Source organism: Motacilla alba, chromosome 6 (genome assembly GCF_015832195.1).
Source record: "Motacilla alba alba isolate MOTALB_02 chromosome 6, Motacilla_alba_V1.0_pri, whole genome shotgun sequence".
Lineage (NCBI taxonomy): Eukaryota > Metazoa > Chordata > Aves > Passeriformes > Motacillidae > Motacilla > Motacilla alba.
The window spans coordinates 27,342,407-27,359,355 of record NC_052021.1 but is presented as its reverse complement, the minus strand read 5'-3'; the positions used below and the strand labels follow the sequence as shown (position 1 = coordinate 27,359,355).

Below are 16,949 nucleotides of genomic sequence, written 5' to 3'. Positions count from 1 at the left end.
GAGGAAACAAAAATGGGAAAAGAAAAATGAGTTCAGAAAAGAAAGGCAAAAAAAAAAAAAAACAAATCTTAGGTAACATGGATAAAAAAGTATAAAGCAAAACTTATGCAAGGAACTAAAACAAAAAATTAAGACAACCTTACATGTTTGTGGATACAAAATTTGTGCAGAACTAACAATTTCATACCACTGTGTTACAGTTCAGGAATAAGAAAAAAAAAACGGATTGCAAAGACAGTATTACATTAATTTTACCAGTCGTAGCAAATCTAGAAGTAGCATAAAACCCACAAAGAAACAAAATAGCATAACCATGGAGAGGATGGGACAAGGGAAAAGGTGGATATCAGTGTCAGGAGAGGGAAAACATATAATGAATTAAGAATATGATCTCATTACTGAACGGGTCATCTGTCAGCCTTCTTTCAACAAATGTACCAAGTCAACTGCTCCAACTCCCCAGTGCTGTACATGCCCTAAAGACAGAGCACTACCCCAAAAAAGACTGCTGGGTCTTAGCACCTCTTTTCTCTACTTTTCACCACTTCTGCAAGACACCATGGATTTTCTTCTTGCTTATCTTTTGTCAGACAACCCTGGCTCGGGGACAGCCACAGCTCCTCTGTGGCACTGCCACCAGCAGACAGGCTGGACACACACAGGTGCCACGTCTGCAGCATATGGGGGCACTGACTCAAAAGCAAGAAAAGCTTCAGCTCACTGCACCAGAAGTGCTCAATTCTGAATAAAAGCAGGTCCACAAAGAAATTAGTTATCCCAAACAAACTTCTGCGCTGTACATCTAAATATAATTTCAGCCCAGGCTTTTCTCTCTGCATGGCACTGTGCTGTCCCAGTTATCACAGTTAAATACAGGACTTCTAAAAGCCCTGTATCGTGCTGGAAGAAATGTGCACAGCCACATACATTCAGCCCTCCCAGAACTAAGAAAAGCAGCTGCACACATAGATCAGGCCACTGCAGAAGCTCCTATTTAGCGCTAGACACTGCTTGACCTGACAGATCTATTCCTAGAAAATACCTACTAGAGAAATAGTTATGTTTACCCATTCCTTCCCCTTTTTTTTTTTTTTTCTTAAGGTAAGAGTAGTCTTGAAGAACCACCATGCACAAACAGCCCCCCCCACTCCAGGCGACCAGCGGAAGCTGTATCTGAATCTCCATGGAGGAAGGAAGGAGATCTGGTTCCATGCTTTCAGCACATCACTATCTATCACATTTGCTCACGTATGCAAAACATTTGCTCACATGCAAGGCCTGTTTGCTGCAAGACTCTGGGCACTGAGGTGCCCAAAAAGCAGAAGCCAGCAGGAGAATGTGTTACCAATTCCCATCACTTGGAGGGCCTCAGTTTTCCGAGCTACTGGAATGCAAATAAACAAACCCATACTCTGGATTTGTGCCCCATATGAGTTCCACAAGTTCCAAGAAGTCTTGTTTTTATTCATGCTCACATTTGGGATTTGTGCAATGTGGACCAGAATGTTTCAGCACTTCTTAAAAACAAGAAATAAAACCCAAACAAACCAGAACTAGACTACCGATAAGCAATATTTCTAACTCTTACAACTCAATTCTAAGTCTCCAGATATTTGATCACTTGCATCAAATCCCTGCTCTTCAATATATGTGACCACAACATAAATTTTAAAGTTGAGATGATGTTAAAGCAACTTTCTAACCCTTTGTGGTTTCAAAAAAGTGCATAAAAATGCAACCCAAGTGTGTAGAATTTGGACCTAAAGCCTAAGCCAACTGAGAGCCAACTTTTAAACTTGAGGGAATATCTGATACATTGCAGATTTTCAGATGGCACTATTAAGCAAGTAAACTGCTACATTTTCAAAAGTCCACCAGTTTTCTTAGACAGCAGTCAAAACACCACCACATAGAGGGGTGCATGAATTTCCAGAACAGGTCCTGATGGATCACAGCTACTATTGGCTTCCTCAGGTTTTCCAGACAATCAGTGAAGTATTTTTTCCTTCTTCCAAGGAAAACGTCCTCACAGGATATGTGCATGACTCTGCTTCAAAGTTCACAATGTTTTTTGGAGAGCAAGAAGCTACTGCTGCCACAGCTGAAGCCTCTACAAGAACATGACAGCTCAAACAGTGGGTTTTCAGGGAACAGACACCAAGCCATTACCCACAAAAATAAACTCATCATCTTCATTTTTCCATGACCACTCCACAGTCACAAGCAACCCTGCGTACAACCATGACAGCCTGTGAGGAGCCCAGGTCAGCAGCTGTCCTAAAACACAGGCTGAGAAACACGTGGGCTTCTCTGAGACTGCCCCAAGGGCAGACAGAGGCATTGACAAGCAGCAGGGGTGAGCTCACAGCAGACCCCATCCAGTCAGTAATTATTGCAGGGATTACAAAGCCTTCAGGACTGTCAGTTGTGCTGTTTTTTACTAGCAATAAATTCCATTAGAAGAAACAGAGCAAGAAGGCATGGCTGCTCCCACTCCACTTCTATCCCACAACAGCCGTGCTTTCAGCACATACTTTCAGCTCCTACACCAGGCTGACCTAAGGGCAAGATGAACATTTCAGAAGATCTTACTGTTACACTTTTTTTTTCTCCTTTTAAAACCGTTAGTCTGGACTCTCAGTAAAGCCCTTCTCTTACCCACCCCTGGCAAAGAGGATCCAAGAAGTCTTACAGTGCAAAGGCTAAAGCACAAACAGCTTCTTTTGGACATGCACATGAAGCCCAGCAGGAACAGTCCAAACCCAGAGGGCTCAGTTTTGCACACAAGCGCAGACATGGACAGCTTCCATTTCTACCAGTGGATAACACACCAGTGGGAGACAAAATAAAATCAAATAACCAGACCCAAGGGAAAGCAGTAAAGCACAAGGGTCGATAAAGCAACTTCCATGAGCTCTACCAAGTGGCCAGGATCCAGAGCAGCCTCCCAGCCCCGCTAAGGGTGAGATGTTCTGTCTGTCAGATAAGCAGAGGAGGCCAGAGCCCACAGCCAATGCCCACGTCAAGCTAGTGAACCCACACCTTCAACAGCAGGATGTTTGCAAAAGCAAAAAAATGTTTGCTGGCTTCAAAATGCCAGCCCTGTTGATAAAGTATGAAATATTAGCATTGTTTAAGGTGACGAGCCTGACTCAAGGCCTCCTCATCCAAGAATTGTCATGCCTGTAACACAATATTGATGTGGTGGCTTATAATTCTTACTTTACATAAAAGCCTCATTGTGTGCCAAATTCAATCTCCACAGGCTACCTGAGCCACAGATTTTTACAAGTCTACATTTCAGCGCTGTGAGTCTACAATACACATAATTTTCAATTATGTTAGGGCAGAACAGGATCACTGCCTATATAACATTACTGGTTGGAGGAAATGAGACTCAGCCCTACTGCCGAGAGAGCTAACTGGATCCAGATGGTGGCCGAGCGCGGCAGCCGGCCCAGGGAGCGCCGTCGCAGCAGCCACCCCCTCTACAACTCTCTCTTTCACAGTGCAGGGACATGCCAAGCCCTTGCTGGGGCTGGGAGCTGTGACAGGAGGATGCTTGGGCAGGGGGGAATTGCATCACCTTGGGGAAGAGGAGGGAGAACGGTGATTGCTCTCACAGGTTTACTACTTCTGCCCTACACTATGATATTCTTATTAAAAAGGAGAAAAATTAAGTCCTGCTACAGCAGAGAGGTAAATCCTTTCCTTCCTCGAGCAACTAAATAGCAGGAAATCCTCTTCTCTTGGCCCTAAATGCAGATTTGAGCCAGACAGTTCCTCTTGATTTGCAAGGAGTCCACAAAAATCCAAAGCTGACTTTCCCAGCCTTCTGACACTGCTTTTACATTCCTGCACCGGGCAGCTGGGAGGGGGCAGAAGGGTAGGAGGGAGGGGAAGTTCCCACCAGCCTGCTCCTGCAATTGCTGGACACCCACTCCCTCCTCTCCTGCTTCTTGTGTCTCGGGGTGGAAATCGGGACTTGCCTGTACAAACACTGAACTTTTCAACAAATTAACTCTAACAAATCTGTGCAAATTATTTCAGAACAAAACTGTTGAAATGGGCTCTGCTGGCCTGCTTTTAACATTTTTTTAAAATAACGTCATCGTGGTGCAAGTACTTTATTCCCTGTTTAACAATATGATCTGATGGGGATCATTAGCATGTGTGCATTTAAAAAAAAAAAAAGTTTTATGGCAAGTCTCAGAGAGCTTAAGCAAAATAATTGTTAAGCTCCAGGCCTCCACACAAGAATTAAAACAAGTATGGGGCGAACGTACTTGAGAGAAACCAAAGCCTTTAAAAAGGCTGTTAAATTGTCAGCACAAGGGAAAAGGCAAATGATTTGAATGGCCCAGATTTTTTTTTGTAGTAAGGAACAAAAAAAACCCAAGAACCTTCCTACACATCCACACCTCCCATCTACAACCAGAGGGTTCTGCAAAGCACAGACCCGCCGGGAGCAGCTCTGCACAGCCACCCTCCAGAGCAGCCACCTTCCTGAGCTCTTGCTGGGTGAACAAACATCTTCCCCAAGTTTTCACAGCAGAGTTGGTCAAAAGCAGCTGAACTTCACATCCAGCAGTCGAGGAGTTTGCTGGAAGCTCTAACTCAGGGCCAGCAGCTGCCCCACAGGCTGGGGCAGGGCTCACAGCAGTGCAGCCGTGGAGGAAAGGATGGCACTGAGCTCACAGGTGTTTCCTGCACCGGTGTCCAACCTGGACCTGTCCCCTTGTCACACTATTGTTTTCACTGCTAGATTGTCCTACAAGTGATGTTCTTCAACATATAAAAACATAAACACAGTAAGGGGGAAAAAAGGCCATATTTTTTAACAGAAGGAAAGCTGCACAATGCTTTCCAGCTCAGGTTTCCTGCAGCTGGTGCTTATTAGCTCCCAGGAACCGAAACAAGCAGGAGCAGGGCTCCTGCAGTCAGCTTGATGCCACTGGTCTCCAATACCTCCCCTAACCACTGGATCACACTTTCAAAGTCTGCACTTTCTCCCTGGATCTCAAATAGAAATATTTATGATCCTAGTTTTGGGGTCAGTCTCTCCCTTGGCCAGCACTGTAGAGTCACATGGAAGTACACATCTGGATGTCAACTTGAAGGTCAGGAGTTTCTCCAATATTTAGTTTAGAAGCATTTCTGGGAGGGAGCATCTAGACAAATTTTAACCAGAGATAATCCAGTAGCAACACGGAGATCACAATGCTGAGGGGAGAGCTGATATTTATGGGGAAGCCAATAAGGAACAAAGATTAACAAGGCCATAATAGCCCTAACAGAAAAAAAAGAAAAAAAAAAGTTGCAAGAGGATACTCATCTTGGTACCTACAAAGAAAGGTCTGTCACCTATTAGTGTCCACACTTCCGTTAGAAGCAAAGCCTCTAAAGATTTAACTGTAGACCCTTAGCTTCTGCTCCATTGACTAATTTACCGCAACCCCTTATTTCTGGTCTTCAGTTATCACCTTGTTTGTAGAGGTGCACGTGTGAGAGCAAAATCTGAAGGATTTATTTTAAATAACTGAAGGAGGCTGTTGAAGGAACTTTAAAAAGGCCTCCTATTCCTCGCAGACCTGCAATGTCTGGAATTTTTTGTATGAGAAGTAATAGACACCACCCACGATGCTGAGCCCTTCTACAGAATATGCAATGCACCACCACGAGGCACAGGGGAGCTGCTCAAAACAAGAGCAGCAAGGTTGATTTCAGTGAGACCAATCCTTTCCACACACAAGATTTCCCCAGAGCATTCAATAAATTAAAGCATAAAATTCTAAAACATGAAAGTATTTATCATATATCTGCACTTTTCATTTTATTAACATAATCTTTTAAACTATTGCAACACCACAAAAATTAATTATTAAGTAAAATACATAGATAGTGGGGAAATGGTACAAAAACAAGAAACAGGTAAGCGTTATGTTCCTTCACTGACACATGCACGTAAGGCCTCTTCCAAATTTAAAATGTCCTTTAATTCTCTCATTATTGAGAATTTGAGTGACCTTGTCTCCTTCCCTTCCAGTAATACACAGGAGTCCCTGACACAGGGACCTTGAGTTGCCCATTTCAGTATTTTGCCCGTGCCTTTGTCGCATTGCTGAGCTGCTGCTAGGGCAGAAAAATGAGACAGCTGAGTGCTCCACTGGCTGAAAACTAGAGAAAGGTGTTAGTGATTAAACAGCCCAAGATCACCTAAAGGAGGGAATCCTGACAGCAGAAACCCTGGGACCTGGAACTGTCTCCCTGAAGGTACAGAGCAACCCAAGGTGATGGGCAAAGAGGTTGCCCATTTTGGCATGGGATAAGATACAAAGCAGCAGCCTGAGCCCCACAGGCACCTTGTCAACTGCAGTTCTCCAGACTGGAGATGTGGGAATGTCCCAGAAAGAGCAGATCCTGAGCTTTGTCCTGACCTCTCCAGGCTCTTCTGCATCTCAGAAGAGATGCAATGTAACAGGTCCCCTCCATCACTACTGCCAGGCATCACCCCCACTTGCATGGGTTTTCTGTACAGAGCGACAAGGGGACAGAGGAGGCTGTCATGGGAGAGAGCTGAAGAGAATAACCAGAAGCTTCCTCAAAAATTATTGCCTATGAAAGTTCAAGCAAATGCAGATAATTATTTGCTCATTCTGACATGGATGAAAGGCATTCTTGCCATAAGTTCTACTGAAACACTGAAGTGAAACAGGTTTTTTGCTTCTACTGAAGGCAAGGTTGGTAGGCTACAGTTGAGCTCTGGGATACAGACACCGAGCATAAAGAAGTAAAATAAAGGCTAATCAGCTACTGCAGGAATTTAAAATAATTCTTTTAGCTTTACAAGAGGAAGAGTGTTCATGTGACATAGAAGTACAGCATTACTTTCTGCAGTTCACATGGTATCTCTGCAAAGTAACTGCAGGCTATATTTCTCAATCCTGGGTGGAGCTTGGGAAAGCACCACTACTTTTTTCACATTTAATTTGAAAGACCCCACCATCCTTGCTGCACAAACCAGCAGGTTGGCTGAGGACTATTCAGATGTCTGCAAAGTGCTGTTCCAAAAGACGGTACAAATAAAAACATCATTTCAGTCAAGGAATAAGAATAAGCATTTTATTTACTTTAAACCATAATAAAAACTTCATTTTTAAGCAACTTTCCCCAAATTTTCTCTGCAACCTGTTCTGTTGCACTTAAGCATTGAGTTTCCAATAGATGAAGACTAGGACAGTCAAAAAATCTCAAGAAAGTCTTTCTGTAGGTCTGTCTAGCTTAGACTCACAGTTTAACCAGCCTCTAAGACTCACCAAAAAATTTGATGTACAGACACACAATTTCTCATCCTGGCAATCTCCCAGAAAGTGAGAGAACAATTGGTAACTAGTGTTTGCATGAAGTCCAAGAATGCATTTTATGGTCTATAAAATATAATTCTTTTCCTCCCCTTTAAATCAAGGCAGTAAAGATATCTGACAGCATGTTAGAGACAAAGATCATGGCACTGAGCTACCTCCATTCAAACAGAGGAGCTGCTCCAGGGGAACCTTGCCTCCCTTAAAACATTCCAACTCTGTTAAGAGCATAGCTCTATTTGTAAAGGAGGGGCTGTAACTTGAAGCCTTTTAAACTTTTTTTTTAAGGAAAAGCAAGAAAAATCCCACAGCACAGCTGTGCAAGGAGCAAAAGAGGCCCTCCAAATCTGCCCTCATCTTTCCGTTCACGTCCACCACTTGGAGGTTGGAATGGAATTGGAAACATGGGAATGTATTTCCTGATTATGGGAAGCATCAACCAGGCTCCTTAGGTACCCTGGTAGTGAAGCACTTCAGGAAATTCATCTCTGCATGACCATAATACTGAACTGGTACCATTTTCCAGTGCATGTCTTTGTGTGAAGGCAAAAAAACAAACTCAGACTAACAGACGTAAACAAGCCTATCTTTGTACAACCCTGTCCTGCATCAGTCACAGAATCATGGAATGGTTTGAGTTGGATGGGACCTTGAAGATCATCCAAAGTTCCAACTGTCCTGCCACAAGCAGGGACACTGAGACCAGGCTGCTCAGAGCCCCATCCAGCCTGACCGTGGATGGGGCATCCACAATTTCTCTGGGCAACCTGTGCCAGTCCCTCAACACCCTCACAGGGAAGAATTTCTTCCTAATACCTAATCTAGACCTACCCTCTATGAGCCAAAAAGGTATTGATTTATAGAGTGCTTGGCACTTCCAGCTATCAAAAGCCAGCAGAGGCATGACAAAGGCAAGACAGTAAAAGGATGCTCTGCAAGACAAGTCCCTCTCCAAAGGGGCCTCCAAGACTACCTTGGTTGGGAGGGGTTTCTTCACTCTTTGATCCAAATTCTCATCTCAGATCTTGTGAAGTATCTGCGAATGAGTGGCACAGGTGGGTGAGATCCCTGAGTAAAAGAGCTACAGGAAAATTTAGCAGTTTGCTCATTAGTGTAACATGGCCTAAGAAGGTTTTACTGAAAGAGTCATATTTTCTTCCACTGTTGGGTAAGTGAAACTCATGACTCTAATCACTACCACAAAAATTCCTGTCGATGTAGCAATTCTGGGTGAACTGCTGGGAGCCACTCTCTAGTAAACCCAGCAAATTTCATACCGAATTTCCTGTCGCCTCCCTTGTGGTTTCCATGTGTGATTGGGCCTTCAATGCAACAAGGGGTAACTGCAGAATAGATGGCTCCAAGGGTTTCAGGCCTTCATGAAAATGAAGAACTTGCAAAATTCTCTTTTCCTAGGGGTGGTAAGTTTTGTCTTTTTTTTTTTTTTTTTTTTTTAAGGTTAACGCAAAAATGTAACCTTAAGGCAAGCTCAGGAAAAAAGTCTTGGAGATAACACTGGAACCAGCAATATTCTGACCTCTTAGGAGAAACTGGGAAGGTTGCTGTTGAGGTTTTGTTATTCAGAAAAGCCTTGGAAAAAAAACTTTCCACTGCATCATATCCTGGTCCACATTCCTTGCAGTAATCTTTTAGCTCAGATGTGTGGAGACGTCTTTGAAAGATGTAAAAGAGGTCGAGAGTCCTCTCAGCTAATTGTGCTGGCTGAGAAACAAAACTTGTGGGCTGGGGTAGGATTTGTGTCAGCCTGACCTTCTGTGAGACCAGCTACTCCTCTGAATAAAACCTTCTTGCTGCCTCTGCCAGAATCCTCCTGCCACTCAAGTATCATCTTGCTGTAACAAATTACTCCTAACCCAGGATTATGGCTCTTTCCAAATCCCTCCTAGAGAGCCGGGAAAGAAACATTCCCTTCCCAGGACTCGGAACCCCTATCAATAACTAACTGCCCTTTTTGCTCCTCTGATGGCACTAGGTCCTGGGGACAGCAAGACCGCTGCACCCATTTTCCTTCCAAATAAAAGCTGCACGTCTCAATTGTCCATCAGAAGAGGAAAGGATGAAGGCTTGCCTTTGGATACCCACGGAAAAGACATCCCATCTGGCCAGAGGGAAAGATGACTCCTCGTTAAGTAGGAAGAATTATATTTAGGTGGAGGACTAAGTGAATCATTTGGGATGAAAGCAAAATAAAACAAATGAAGTATTCACTAAATCTGTGTTGTTACCTCTTGTTCCTGGGCAGCCACCCTGTGTATTTATTTTCTGGTTTCCTCCAGCACCACCAAAACAATGCAATATGCATTTAGGTATTTAAAAGAAGTATTTTTTAAAATATTTTTAGTTGAATCATCAGCCACACAAACTGTTCCTCAAGAACACATAAAATGTTGGGTTTTTTTTAAAGGAGATGCAGAGAAAAAAGATCTTAGAACAAATATGGCTCAGAATTGACACCATTATGGAATATTTTTCCTCAATTTAAAGGGCACCCCCAATGAAAATAAGCCAAATTACAACAAAAATAAGCCAAATTACAACAAATTCCAAGTAAATCATGGCATGATTTTAGAAAGGCACGCTGAGTTTTCAAGTACTTTTAGGTTATGCATTAAATGTAAGTAACTTTTCTTGAACTGGCATAGTTTGCAGACTTAAGATGCACAAAATACACTACTAAAAGTTTTGAAGAAATGGGGGGCCTTTTGTTTATTCAGAGAGAAAAATTTTCCTCAGTCAAAAAACTGCACTACCATATCCACTCCCTGAGCTGAAAAGAGTAGAAACAAAAACCAAACAGCAAAATGAACTAACACAAAATAATCCTTTTTGATTTAACAAATCGGGGGAAAAAAAAGGAAAGCACTCTTTTTTTTTGAGCAGCAAATTGAAATAATGCATTGCTCCATGTATGTATAGGGGGAAAAAAACCAAACAAAAAAATTTTCTGCTGCACAGGGAAAATGCAACATGCATGAGCCGGCATTCTTCTTCTTTAAGTGTGGGTGGAAAAGAAGCAGGAGGGGAAGAAAAAAAAAAAATCCGAATTTTTTTTTAAATCCATGTAGAAAGAGTGGCTTGGAGGGGCCTCTGTCCCAGGGAGAAGGGCACCAGCAGCTCTGCAATAGTTCATGTCCTGGAGGGACTGTGCCCCATGCGCCAGATTCTTGTGGTTGTGGCAGAGGTTTGTTTGGGAGAGGTGAGGGCGGCTCTGCCGAGCGAACACCCAGCCCACGGCCGCGGGGAGCCCGCAGACACCACACTCCCACATCTGCATCTGTCACACTTTCATGCCACAGCCCCAAAGCTGAAACAAAGGAGTCATCGGAGCAGCCCCGAGCTGTATAAATCTGCAAATAGCTGAAAATGTTGCTCTTGTTGCTAAATATAGTGCAGGCATTTTGAACTGGCTGGCCTGCAAGGCAACTTTTGTATTTGTTTATTTAAAGGACCATGGTTTGAAAACACTGAGTGTTTTTTAAGCTTGTTCATGTATGTATGTTTGCTCTCTCTCAATATCAATATGCAAAAAAAAATTAAAATAACTTAGCAGGTACTGGAAAAACAACTTCCATGTAAAGGAGTCAGACAGCTGAGCAGAAAGATGCATTTGACTTTGCAGCAGGAGCAAAATCTCCTCCAAGGCTGGTAAATCATGCTCATACAGAATTAAACACAGAATAGCTTCAACAGTGCACCCTGATACAATTAGCAAACGCTCTGCTCCCTGTCGGAGCCCTCCCCAGGATCATCACATTCCTGCCTCGCCATGGGAAGTGAGGGATGCGGATGCTGCCCAGGAGAGGGGAGGAGAGGCACAGCCCTGGGCTAGGGAACGCCTGCAAAACCCCACACGCCAGGCAAGAGGGATGCACAGCCACCCACCCTCTTGTGGCATCTCAAAGCCAGCACAGGGATGCCCTTCTGCTGCTAAATCCCGGGAGCTGGGCACCAGCTCACCCAGTGCCTCTGCAGGAGGCTGAGAGCCAGGCTGCCTGTGCGGGAGCTAAGAGCAGGACTCCCCAGGAAGGGCTCTGGGATTGCAGCCCAGCCCCAAACCACACAGGAGTCACTGCAACAGAGCACTCACCTATGGGATGCTGCTCTCTGAAAGCCAAGGGCACAGCCCTGGACCTGGGGCGGCTGCTCAGACACCAAGGGGACACGGTGATCCCCACAGAAGCTCAGGACAAGGATGGGGGAACACACAATCCCTCACGGCTCCATGGGGAGAACCACAGCCAAACTGGCAGCACCTGAAGCTTCACATGCCTGTGCCAAGTGCCCTGTACCCACAAGTGCCAGATGAATATTTCAGGTTTCAGCCTTACCTGCAACTGATAAAAAAACCCCAGTAGCTAGTCGAGGTTTGTTACAGCCGTACAGCTGTCTTAAGAAAAAAGGGAAAAAAAAAAAAAGCTTTTTCTTAGCAGGGCGGGGGGTGGAAGGGGCTGCATCGACAGCTCCAGTAGCCAGAGGCACTTTGCAAGGAGGAAAGTAGAACTCACAATGTGGGCAGGCCTCGGGTTTCTGAGCCTCAGGGCACATCCAAGAGACACAGCGTATTTACTGAACAGCCGGGAAAGCAAAGGCTCCAGTCTTACAGCACCTTATAATCTTATTGTGGACGCTTATATTTTATAAGTATTTGAGGTTGAGGGGAGCAGGGTGGGGAGGGACACAAGAAGCCACTTTAGCTGCCTGGCGGGGTTCTGAGAGGCAGGTTTGTTTTTTAAAGATGAGGTAGGATGACTCCATATGTGGGTAATTATAAATGAAGCCACTAAGGATCAATGAGCTCCCTTTCATAGCAATCGCTTATTTATTTATTTTAAAAATCATGACACAGCATTTCTGTTCTATTTCCAAGTCAAATTTATCCTAGGTGGAATCAGAGGAAGAAAAAACAGGTTCCTAAACAGATTTTTTTGAAGGCACTAATAGACTGGAGAGCATCTGCGCAGGACAGTAAGTTGAAGTCAGCGTTTCTGCATGCTGCACAGCCAACCCCACAACCTCAGGAGGGAACTTTCATCTCCACAGACCTGCACACAAAAGGTCATTGCAGTGCACCCTGCTCCCGCTAAGGAGCTTACCTCTCACACGTAACATCAGGCTTATTAAGCAACGTGAGATGATACAATAGCCACTAATCTACTGAAAATTATTATTCCTTTCCTCCTGCCCCCAAGCAACACGGGGATTTGCAACATGCTGGTCTGTAGGATGTACCTGAAGGACAGAGGGAATTCAAACTGCCCTGCCCCTCGCAGTCCCTTGGTGATACCTCCCAGTGATTTCCAGTGAGGCTGTCAGAGGTAGCCCAAGTATTGTAGAAAAATTCCTCTGACTTTGTATGGATTTAATCAGAACAAAAAGTTGCATTTATAAAGAAAAAGAAAAAAAAAAAAAAAAAAAGAAGAAATAATTATTTCTCCAGCAAGCAGGAGAACAGGGGAAAAAAAAAAAAAAAAAAAAGCAGGAGCTCAATGCAATCATCCACCACCTCTTTCCATTGGTCCAAGAAAAGATTGGCAGCTCCTGCAAGACCTGCTTCAGGCTGTCATTCTGTGTAGCTGGATGTTTTGCCATCGCTTCTGAATGATAATTGGCTCAAAAATTAACACGCCTCAGTGTCCCTGTAGAAAAAGCCCTGTGGTCCCATCCAGTGGGGTCATTACCCACCAGAGCATTCCACATTTCCTCGAGAGGGCACGAATGGCCTGAACTCCCACACACTTCAGAGCAGTTAATTCACTCAACAGGGCAAAGTATTCAGGTCAGGATTTTTCCAAGAAGCCATAAGGGCCTGGGTGCCTGATTGGCTTTGCTTCTTTGTGAATCCCATCCCTTGCACTGGTGAGTGATTTAAGAACCACACTGAAGTTCTTCTGTTCAAGGGGTCAAAAATTTGCAAATAATATGTGACTAATACTTCTTCATTTCAGAAGCAGATTTAGAGGACTTTGAACCATATCAGAAAGTGCTTTTATTCTCAAAGTAATTTTAAACCTCCTCTCTCAGTTTATTAAGGCCATTAACTCTTCTCCTCATCGGAGTCCCTTATTTTATTGCAGGATGAAGAATACTCCTCTGTCTGGGGACTGACGGTACCCGTGGTGCATCTCTCTCATATAAATGTGTTTGAAAAAAAACAGAGTTCTTTGGTTTTACTTTACTATGGAGTTAGCACTCACATCAATCATTCCACATACATACACACCAAAATGCACAGCAGACAAACCCATACTCTATCAGTCCTGCATAATGATGCCTTAAACTTATAATACATCAGGCCAATTCATCCACAAGTGTTAAGAACCTCAGGGAAGTTACTGGAGTTTTCAGTGTTTTGTCCCTTAGAAACTCTGATTACAATATGATCACCAAGGCCAAACTATTTGTGACTGTATCTTGTGCTGTACCTCATACCCCAAGCCATGCAAAATCATACAAAATTCCCTACCTTATTACAGTGCAAAAGGGGAAAAAAAATCAAATCAACCTCCCCAGACACACAGAGAGTAGAGAAGATTGCAATGGAAAAATGGATGGTGCAGTCATTCGCCCACACACATCAGGAGCATTACAAACAGAAGTGAATTTAAAAAAATCTGGGGAAGTCCATACTACCTACTGTATGCTTAGGCAGGGAATGGTTAAAAATTTAATTTTTTTTTTAATTAAAATAAGGAGGAAGGTTTGCCAACAGACTTCAGCTAAATCATTTTGAAAATGGAGAAAACCCAGAAATGACAAAGCAAGGCAGCTGCAGGACAGGGCTGCAAGGGTGTGGAAGAGGCCACTGCCGGTGCTGGTACCAAGTAACAGCTCCCCAGCCAGCCAGCCCACTGCCTTCCCCATGCAGGAGGAATTAAAAAAGAAAAGGAAAAAAAACCTAACAAACTAAAATGCCAAGCCTGCCCTTCAGTAGGACCTAGATTAATTGTGAATGCAAATGAAGCCCTTTGCAGCACTAGGGTCCATTTCCAGGGAAATGTGTGCACCCGCCTCTGTTTACTCCAGCTCCAGCAATGCAGCACAACCTTCAGTCAAGCTATTAACTTGAACGTTGAACTTCACAGCACTGGCTGTCTTTCTCAGCCATTCTTTTGATGTTACCTCCAAAGCAAAAGATCAAAGACTTTGAGTGTGGTGAGGGGAAGTCCCAGGCTCTTAGCCTACCAGCCTGTGATATATGTTAAAATCCTGGCCAAAAGAGAGAGCGAAGGGAAAAAGAAAGGAAAAGCTAGCGAAGAAAGCGTTCTGGCAGAGCGGTGACACAAGGAAGCGGCGCTGCAAAATCCACATGCCACGTCTGCCCGGGTTCACGACCTCAGAAAGGGGGTTTGTTTCTCTGCCCCCACGCTTTTTGGCCGTGCTGCGTTGCTCCCCAAAATCTGCAGCCCCCAACACCTCTCTGCCACGAAGCCGCACCTCGCGCGCTGCCCGAGACTCGTGCCGGCAGCACTCCCCGGCAGAGAAGCATCCCTGGCAGGCCCGTGGTGCCAGCCCACGAGCTCAGCAGGACAGGGAGAGGCAACACAGGATCAGGGCTCTGTGAGACATTGAATTTCCACGTCCGCCACAGGCTCCCAGGCCATCCTGAATGAGTCACACCAAAATAAACCCTTCGCCTCAGCCTTCCTGCTTGTAAAACGCGCATAATATTGCCCTGCCAGGATAACAGCCTATTCTTCCTTGTGGGGCCCCAGCAGGCAGCGGTGCTAAAGGCCGTGCTGCTATCTGCAGGGTCCAAGTCCACACACCCCCTCACGTGTCACCACACCCCAGGTGGCAGGAGGAGCCCACAGGCACAGGGACAGGCAGCTCCTCCATCCCAAAGAAGGGACTGCATAGCAGCAAGGCGGCTTCTGCTGCAGCTCACCACCACCACGGAGCAGACCTGGATGCCCCAGTCCTGCAGGAAAACATCTAGAAAGTAGCCATTTTCCCCATCTCTCAGCCTGTTTTTTGTTTGTTGGGGGTTTTCTTATGGGGGTTTTGCATTATTTTTATTTTAGCCACGTGTTTAGAATAGGACAGGAAGGGGTGACCTTTTTTTTTGCTTTTTTTTTTTTTAATTTTAAGATTCTGTCCAATTATTTTCCCCTTCCTGAGCCTTTTTTGGGTTTATTTATATTCCCGTAATACACAACAGCATTCCAGATTTAGTTGGTGACACTTGGTTGACACAGTCAAAAGTGGATCCAGTGCAGCCTGTCTGCCAAACCAAGCCCCTCATCCATCAGCCGAAGTCCTTTTACCGCAGGGTCATGAAGGAATCACGGACTGTTTGTCATTCCTTTCTACCAATGTCCCTCCTTACTCTAGAAACCAAAACCCTCTTATGCTTGTCGGCTCCTCCTCTTCCCCACCCCCATGAATTCAGCTCTTGGCATTCACCAGCATAAAAAGCCATGGGATTCAAAACAGAAATTCTTCAAAACAGAATTCATGGCATTAAGCAGTAAGTAGGATATTCTGATTTTATTGTACTTTACTTACTCCTACTTAGCTCTAATCCTCACTCCCTAGACAGAGGCTCGCTCTTGCTGTCAGTGAAGTCGATAGGAATTTGGCTATTGACTTCAATAGAAGTGGGATCAGTTCCTCACATCTGTTGCACAAGGCAAGCAATATGCGCAGCAAAAAAAGAAAAATAGGTGGGGAGAGGAAAATAAAGTGGGGAAAAAAGGAGAGAAAAACCTCCATGCTGAATTGTGAAATGATAAATTAACGCAAGTCAGGACTGTACATGACAGTCTCAGGGGACCTCCAAATCTGCAAACCAACACTATCAATTCCTAGACCAATTCCTGCTTTCATAAAAAGGCAATCCAAGCAACTTACAGGGGAGAAAAGACCCCAAAACACACACACAAAAAAAAAAAATTACTCTTCGGTCAACAGTTTCTAATGCACCAGCTGGCCTGTCCAGTATAGATTTTCATGCCGAGGAATCCCTCAGCTCCCTTCCCAGCCCTCTGCTTCCCAGAGGTTTGGAGCACAAGGAGATAGGAACAGCAGGAGATGGCAGGATCCCAGCCTGCAGAAGATGGAGCCGACGGAGCAGTGCGAGAAGTCAAGTACTAGTTGCTGCTCCACAGCAGGAGCAGGATCCAAAATAAACAAGACCTAGATCTGGAACACGATCCTGCCCTGCGTCACAGCCCCGCGATAATGCACCAGGAGTCAGGATTTCTTGGCATCAACCACACTCTCAGCAATAAACAAGCCAGTTCTCCAGAGCTACGAAGGATGCAAAGGTAGTTGGGGAGGGAAGGAAAGGTAGAAGGGGGAAAAAAGAAAGACAAATGAAAAAGAATTATCTGTGTATGAGACAAAAAAATGCATAACATGAGTATGCAAAGATGGAACTTTCAAAACCGGGATGGGAAGAAAGAAAAGGAGATACAGAAATGAACCTTATACACCTCCTACCTGCAAAGATGCTGCTCAAGGATTCGGCATCTTGGCCAAATAATTTCTCTTTGTGTTAAATTAAGGGCAGCAGTAATAGCTTACAATAGAATGGCCCCAAGATTCAAATTCTCCACCTAAATCTCC

The 16,949-nt window shown here is 44.5% G+C and overlaps 1 protein-coding gene and 1 long non-coding RNA gene across 37 annotated transcripts in view; one reads left to right on the top strand and one right to left on the bottom strand.

Moving 5' to 3' along the window:
- The window catches only part of TCF7L2 (transcription factor 7 like 2), a 173,387-nt gene that overhangs the window by 110,892 nt on the left and 45,546 nt on the right, over positions 1-16,949 (bottom strand). The window lies entirely within an intron of this gene.
- On the top strand, positions 45-12,797 carry LOC119702708. Its single transcript, XR_005257422.1, has 2 exons — positions 45-8,782; positions 9,355-12,797. It is a non-coding gene; the product is annotated as an uncharacterized LOC119702708 (long non-coding RNA).